The sequence below is a fragment of the Chiloscyllium plagiosum genome, chromosome 38 (genome assembly GCF_004010195.1).
Source record: "Chiloscyllium plagiosum isolate BGI_BamShark_2017 chromosome 38, ASM401019v2, whole genome shotgun sequence".
In the NCBI taxonomy this organism is placed as follows: Eukaryota; Metazoa; Chordata; class Chondrichthyes; order Orectolobiformes; family Hemiscylliidae; genus Chiloscyllium; species Chiloscyllium plagiosum.
In genome coordinates, this window is record NC_057747.1 from 13,702,748 (window position 1) to 13,710,748 (window position 8,001).

Here is an 8,001-nt window from a genome sequence, read left to right on the forward strand (position 1 = left end):
TAGCAAACAGGCAGATAGGCAGATTGTCTTCTCCTGCTCCTCTTATTTCTTATATTATTGTACTTCTTATTTTCTTATATTATTGTACATTCAAAATCAATCCCAAAATCAGCAGTAAGTTCATTCCTTATTTATTTTGCTTCACTGTTTCTCGTTCTTTGTATCCAATTTAATTATTCCTATGGAGCTCCCACTAATTGACAAATTACAGACAAAAAAGACATGACAGTAAGATGCAATTATTGGTAATGTTGCTCCTAAACTAATAAGTGTTTTATTACAGATTTCTCTTGTTCAAATGCATGTTTTGCAAACAATCAAAATATGGCATTGTCTTCGCCATTCTTATTTTTAGAATATCCCATCAATTGGAGGAAACTTTGTTACATTTATTCGTTTACACAGCAGGACTGGAAAGTGTAAATTAAGAATATAAAGTACAAGTTGTGCAACCTCTCGGCATTCTACCTGCCCATGATGTACACATCTCTGCAAGTAATTTTGGAGAGCCGGGGTGTAAGAAAGGTTAGAGAAGCAAGAGAGAATGGAGTGTTTTCTTCAATGATCTGTCACATCTGCATGCATGCAGCTGGTTCACTTTCAATATGGTGCTAGCTTAATCGCTCCAGAGTCAACTGACAAAGGAAGCTTAGTACAAACTTCTTGCAGCTGCTGAGATTGATTCATTGCTTTGCAACTTCAGGAAATTATTTTTCAAAAATATTATTTCTCAAAGCTGTAAAATGTCTCAACAATATTTTCATAATACTGGTCAGCTTGGGTAGAGACAGCCACATTTGGTTGTGGCCAATCTACTCGAGTACAGCACATTAACGGATCATGATGAAAGATCTAAAGTAAGTATGTCATTCACATATCACAAGCCTTAAGTCATGATCATGAGTCAGAATAAGGAAGCTCATGACGAGGCTTCTTGAGAAATGAAACACACCATTACTTGATATTGATCAAAATGTTGGCCCTCCACTGCCTAAGAACCCTGGCCAATTTGCTGATAAAATGGTATTATGATGCTGGTTCTCTCAGTTTGTCATAACTCTACTGTTGAATCTTTTTTTTCAATGATAGACTGTTAACACGAATATATATTAGCAATTCTAAATTACTGCATCATAAAGTTAGTCATTCTATAGGGCATTCAAGTTTTTTTGTCCTTGTAGGTGACTGAGATTTGTACCTTTGAGCATCATGTCCCAACGATTAAATGGCTTAAAAGTGCAACTTTAGAGAAACTGAGTGAACTTTCCCAGTGTGGTGGCCCAATCAGACTTACCCCTGACTCCAGCTCATTTTGTGATTTCAGCACACGTACATTATTGTGACAAGTGTGTCTGCCTGAAGTAAGGTAGAGATTGGAGATCTCCTGTAGTCTTACAGTATAACACTGTGAGAAACCTCAGCAGGATGGGCTACATAATTCAAGAGGGCTGAATGAATATCTGAATAGGAGCGTAACACCTGTTGTGACATATAGTGTTTCCTGTATTCCATGATTAGTCAGATAGATTGCACTTGTCTTGTTTATTTTGATGTAAACTAAGAACCGTACCAGAATCCTTCCAACAGACTGTATTGTTAGGCCCAGGAAGAAATAGTGAATATTAAAAAACCTGGATTTGACCACATGAGAGTTTACCCATGTCATTTTTAAGTACTGTTGGAATATGAATTTCAGTAAGTAATGCTCAAATAGTCCAAGAAATGGGGGTTGGTCACAAACAATAAAGTGAAACCTAACACTGGAAAATGTGAACTTTCTGACATTACACAACTTCATATGATTTAATTTTCAAAAATGTGTCTGTAAGTGACTCTGCCAATCCAATCCAAATCAAAAACCAAACTTGCCAAACACTATTAAGAATTGCCTGATCAAGTCTACTGCATTGTAACAATAACAAAGCTACCATTTCACACAATACACAATTAGATTGCTTTTTATGTCTGGCATATGAGAGAGAGAGAGAGGTGGATCAATTCAGATCCAGAAATCCATCTACTGTCTGGAACCAGGTCAAATGGGAACAGATCCTAAAACTTGTTTGCTCATCGGTGTAGTATTTTATCTGCGTTAGGTTTCACTGATCTTCAGCTAGATATATTCAACGGAATCAACTGTCCTGATCTCTCAGTGATCTATTTCCCATAAAACATAAAGTGGGTTTTTTTTCGGTAAAGGTTTGTCAGCAAACAGACAGTATCATTCAGGGGGAACAGTACAGCCAGCGATGGAGCTCTGGCTCTGGGGTCTGGCTGCAGCTCTGAGGACCCTCACAGCTGGGCCTTGATAACAGTCCCACACGCGCCGGCTTAAAAGACAGCTGTTACTTACCCCCACAGACACGCTCCGTGTCAGGAGCATATACTGCTTCTTCTGTTAATGCCGGAGCCCGGCCCCCATGTCAGATGAACACCAAGGGAAAACTCCACCTCATCGTCAGCTTCCCACACACACAACATTACACAGCGTCCCCTGCAGCCCCGCACAACTCGGAGAGTGGACTCCACACACACTGCCACCTGCAGCAGTGGAGGGACATTACACACCGCACAACACCCAGAGTGAACTCCACACACACTGCCACCTGCAGCAGTGGAGGGACATTACACACCGCACAACACCCAGTGAGACCTCCATACAAACCGCCACCTGCAGCAGCGGAGGGACATTAAACACCGCACAACACCCAGATTGAACTCCACACACACTGCCACCTACAGCAGCGGAGGGACATTAAACACCGCACAACACCCAGTGTGAACTCCACACACACTGCCACCTGCAGCAGCGGAGGGACATTAAACACCGCACAACACCCAGAGTGAACTCCACACACACTGTCACCTACAGCAGCGGAGGGACATTAAACACCGCACAACCCCCAGTGTGAACTCCACGTACAGCGCCACCTGCAGCATTGCAGGGACAACAAGTCCCACACAACGCGAATCACGGAATTTCAGTCGGTGAACTCCACACACACTGCCACCTACAGCAGCGGAGGGACATTAAACACCGCACAACACCCAGAGTGAACTCCACACACACTGCCACCTACAGCAGTGGAGGGACATTAAACACCGCACAACCCCCATTGTGAACTCCACGTACAGCGCCACCTGCAGCATTGCAGGGACAACAAGTCCCACACAACGCGAATCACGGAATTTCAGTCGCAGCGCCACCTGCAGAACCGAAGGGACAACAAACCCTGAGCGATCTGCAAGTTTGACAGAAGTACGTACACATTGACAAGTTAAGCCGATGGTCAGGAGTTTAATTGCAAAGTTGTGTTTCCTCGTGTGTTTTGCAATAACCGTAGGACCACCGAGGGAGCTGCGAGAGGAGAGATTGAATGACAAAGGGATTAGTTTTACAGAGCCAAAGGGAAAGGTGATGCAGAAAGAAAAGAAACAGAGACCAGTAATCAACAAGTGATCTTTGCTCTTCTTCAAATCGTGCCATAAAAGTACCTAATATCCAGCCACTTAAAAAGCAAAGAAGCTTCAGGTTGTATCTGAAGGAGTACCACTTTACAGTGTGAGCTTGCATTACATTCCTTTGGAAGGCAGGATTTCCCTGTAGTATATATTATGCAAAATGGTGGGGATTGAGGGCTGCCAGTGTAATATCACTGATTCAGATAGGAGGTGGGGATAAATTGCCTAACTAGAAATAGTTATTTCTGGCAGACTGTCAGACACCAAATTTAACCCTGTCTTATTGAATAGAGTTAAAAATCAAACATTATTTGGAAATACGAGCTTTCGGAGCGCTGTCAAAAGGATAATGGAATCATGTCGAGAGAGTTGTCAGTGTGCAAGCTGTGATGTTGTCATTGAAGGAATAAAACATTGATCCTGCACCCAAAAAAGTGATGGGAAAGGGTTTCAGTCCAGAAACATGGAATTCTTCAGATGCTGTGTGGTCTAACAATGCAGATTAAGGCTTATTGTTCTGATAGGATCTGTCCTAAAGAAAACCAGACCAACAGACTTGGCTTCCAGTCAAGATTAGAGTGGTGCTGGAAAAGCACATCAGGTCAGGCAGCATCTGAGGAACAGGAAAATCGACGTTTCGGGCAAAAGCCCTTCATCAGGAATGAGGCTGGGAGTCTCTGGGGTGAAGAGATAAATGCGAGGGGGGGGGTGCTGGGGAGAAGGTAGCTAAGAAGATAGGTGGATGGAGGTAGGGTTGGAGGTAATAAATTGGAGAGGATAGGTGGGAAGGAAGATTGGCAGGTAGGACAGGTCATGAGGATGGTGCTGAGTTGCTATGTTGGAACTGGGGTAAGGGAACTGGGCGGAGGGGAAATGAGGAAACTGGTGAAGTCCACATTGATGCCCTGGGTTGAAGTGTTCCAAGACGGAAAATGAGGCGTTCTTCCTCCAGGTGGGGAGGGAGTGGCAGTGGAGGAGGCCCAGGACCTGCATGTCCTTGGCAAAGTGGGAGGGGGAGTTGAAATGTTCGGCCACGGAGCGGTGGGGTTGGTTGGGGCGGGTGTCTCGGAGATGTTCCCTAAAGCGCTCTGCGAGAAAGTGTCCAGTCTCCCCAATGTAAAGGAGACTGCATCAGGTGCAACGGGTATAATAAATAACATTTGTGAATGTGCAGACTTGGCTTCCATTCAGGTGGAGGGGGCAGGAAAGAGCTGCAGGTAGAGAGTCTGCAGTTCATAGTTACTTTGAGCCACCTGCATGCTCTATTTATGGCCTGAGAGAGGGCCTGATCCAATTTGGGATGTGTCTGATCCCTGAACTACCGAGGAGGGAAATGTTGTAAGATTAATATTCGTTCACCATATATTTGCGGCCACTATCCTGTTTTCTGGTAGGAATCAACGGAGCCTGTTTGGTTGAATGAGAAGAGCCTTTTGTCATATGCAAGGTATAGTTTATTTCATAATAGCAGCTTAGTACAAGTTACATTGGTATATTCTTACTGAGTGTATGAGAGGGATCTCAATGTTAGGTCTTACTCCTTCAAAATCCAAAGTTGATCCCCTGCCTCAGGACATCGTGTTTGCTGAAACACAGAGTTGCTCTTATAATGATTGTAACGAGGTTGGCCAGGTGGATCTCATAGAATATGAGTTCCTTGATTGTTGCTGTTATTCTGGTCCAATCGTGGAGCCTTGGCTGGCAGACATTAGTAGGAGTGTCAGACATCCAGCTCTCTCTGAGAGCTGGCTCTGATGGAGATGGATCAGTGTCAAGGACTCTCCACACGTAAATAAAAGGGTGACTTGGTGACAGGATACTCGCCTCTGTGGAGTTATTTAAGCTTCATAGTAATATGTAGAAGATTTTTAATCACATGATTTCCTTTGCAGAGGACAACTGTCCAGTTCAAACAGGTTCTTTCTTTTTTTTTGCAATATCTTGGATCTCTGAACTAAATACCTGATCTCAGTGGGAACTTCCATGAAATTATATACACCACCTCTTCAATCTGTCTTTTTTTTATTCATTTATGGTATGTGGGCATCATTGGCTAGGTCAGCATTAATTTCCCATTCATAATTGCCCAGAGGGCAGTTAAGAGTCAACCAGATTGCTGTGGGCTTGGAGTCACTTGTAAGCCAGACCAGGTAAGGACAGCAGATTTCCTTCCCTCAAGGACATGAGTGAACCAGTTGGGTTTTTCCAGCAATCAACAATGGATTCATGGTCATCATGAGACTCTTAACTCCACATTTTCATTACATTCAAATTCCACCTACTGTTGTGGCAGGATTCAAATCCAAATTCCCAGTACATTACCTGGTCTCTGGATTAACAGCTCAGTGATAATACCACTAGGCCATCACCTTCCCTGTGTGTGCCAACGTTTATTCACAATTTGCCAGTAAATCTGTGTTGAAATTTATAGACTTTTTACTTGAACTGAGAATTAGGTTGGACACTTTTGTTGACTTACAGTAATTGCATTTCTGGTGAAACCAACATTTGTTTTTCAGTCATACTCCTTGAGGATTATTTCTTGCTTGGCATGATGTCTGTCACAGATACTGAGCATTTTTCCTAGGAAGTGACAGGAATAAAATGTTTTTTTATTTTAGATTCCCTACAGTGTGGAAACAGGCCCTTCGGCCCAACAAGTCCACACCGACCCTCCAAAGAGTAACCCACTCAGTCCCATTTCCCTTTGACTAATGTACTATGGTCAATTCACCTGACCTGCACATCTTTGGACTGTGGAAGGAAACCAGAGTACTCGGAGGAAACCCACGCAGGCATGGAGAGAATGTGCAAACTCCACACAGACAGTCGCCCAAGGCTGGAATCGATCCTAGGACCCTGCTACTGTGAGGCAGCAGTGCTAACCACTGAGCCACCGTGGCACCCACATTTGCTTGAACTTGCATCTTCTCAGCATCTGACATAAGGTTCACGTCAGTCATCACCATATCTGTTGCAGTCTGAATAACACCAGTTGAGGAATCATGAATGAGCTCAGTGGGGTAGACTGTTGTTTTATTATCTCATCATTTGTGCATCAAGACGTAGCTTGGCTGGTGATGAGAGTGGCATTACCTGTGAGATCCTTCATGTACGCCCGGACTCTCTGTGCCACTACACTTTGCCCTTGAAGTGGCAGGGACATTGATGGTGGAGAGAGTGTCATACATCTCCTTCTGAAATGTCCCTATGCAAAAAAGGTCTCGAGAGATGCATTGGTTTTTGTCAAGGTTTGTCCCAAGCAATTCCATGCCTCAGGACTCTGTGTTCTACAGTCTGTTCCCCAGGACAGAACCAAGACAAGCATGACTGTACTTGGCTGACCATCAACTTGGTGAAAGACACTCTTTGGTCTGCCCAGAACTTGCTTGTCTTCCAAAACAAGGAGTTGACCTCCACCGAGTGTTGTAGACTGGCACATTCCAAGGTGCAAGACTACATGTTGAGGGATGCACTAAAGCTTGGAGTAGCTGGCGGGAAAGATCCTTCTGCCAAAATACAACAAAGTTTGTTCAGTTATCTGACCCTCTTTTTGCCTTAAATGTATGTAAATAGCGCCTGTGCATGTAGGAAATGCCGAAGACAAATGTCAAATTACAATCCTTTTTCTATAAATGCAAAGACTGTACAGAACTGCTTTCATACCTGTGTATGTACAGAAAGATAATTTTTTATGAATAAAATATATTTTTGCAATAAAAAACATTTGTGTTTCTTCACAAGCTTTGCTGATTGAATGTTGCCTTATTCAAGTGGGCAGAAGATTACTAGACACCTGAGCACCATGGGTGCATGTCAGGGGACATTTGCACAGATCGAGACATTTGATTGGCTTCTCTGCCAGTATTTAGTTGTGCATACTCAGGAGAACTCAGCATAGTAAAAATTTCTTGATTGGCTCTTGGGCAAATGGATATTATTTTGTGTTTGGACAATACAGCAGTAATAGCCAGCCCACGATGCAGAAAGCATCTCTCTGTCTCCCTTTAGAGTCATAGAGATGTCAGCATGGAAACAGGCCATTCGGTCCAACCCATCAATGCCGACCAGGTATCCCAACCCAATCTACTCCCACCTGCCTGCACCCGGCCCATATCCCTCCAAACCCTTCCTATTCATTAACTCATCCAAATGCCTCTTAAATGTTGCAGTTCTACCAGCCTCCACCACATCCTCTGGCAGTTCATTCCATACACATACCACCCTCTGTGAGAAAATGTTGGCCTTTAGGTCTCTTTTATATCTTTCCCCTCTCACTCTAAACCCCCTAGTTCTGGACATCCTCACCCCAGGGAAAAGACTTTGTCTATTTATCCTATCCATGCCCCTCATAATTTTGTAAACTTCTATAAGGTCACCCCTCAGCCTCCGACACTCCAGGGAAAACAGCCCCAGCCTGTTCAGCCTCTCCCTACAGCTCAAATCCTCCAACCCTGGCAACATCCTTGTAAATCTTTTCTGAATCCTTTCAAGTTTCACAACATCTTTCCGATAGGAAGGAGACCAGAATTGCACGCA

At 43.7% G+C, this 8,001-nt stretch overlaps 1 protein-coding gene across 2 annotated transcripts in view; it reads right to left on the reverse strand.

The window, feature by feature from the left end:
- The window catches only part of samd8 (sterile alpha motif domain containing 8), a 54,854-nt gene extending 52,325 nt beyond the window's left edge, over positions 1–2,529 (reverse strand). For both annotated transcript variants that reach the window (XM_043678893.1, XM_043678894.1), the window contains exon 1: positions 2,354–2,529. The gene's annotated coding sequence lies outside the window, so the exon portion shown is untranslated. The remainder of the gene's footprint in view (positions 1–2,353) is intronic.
- Positions 2,530–8,001: the final 5,472 nt, after the last annotated feature.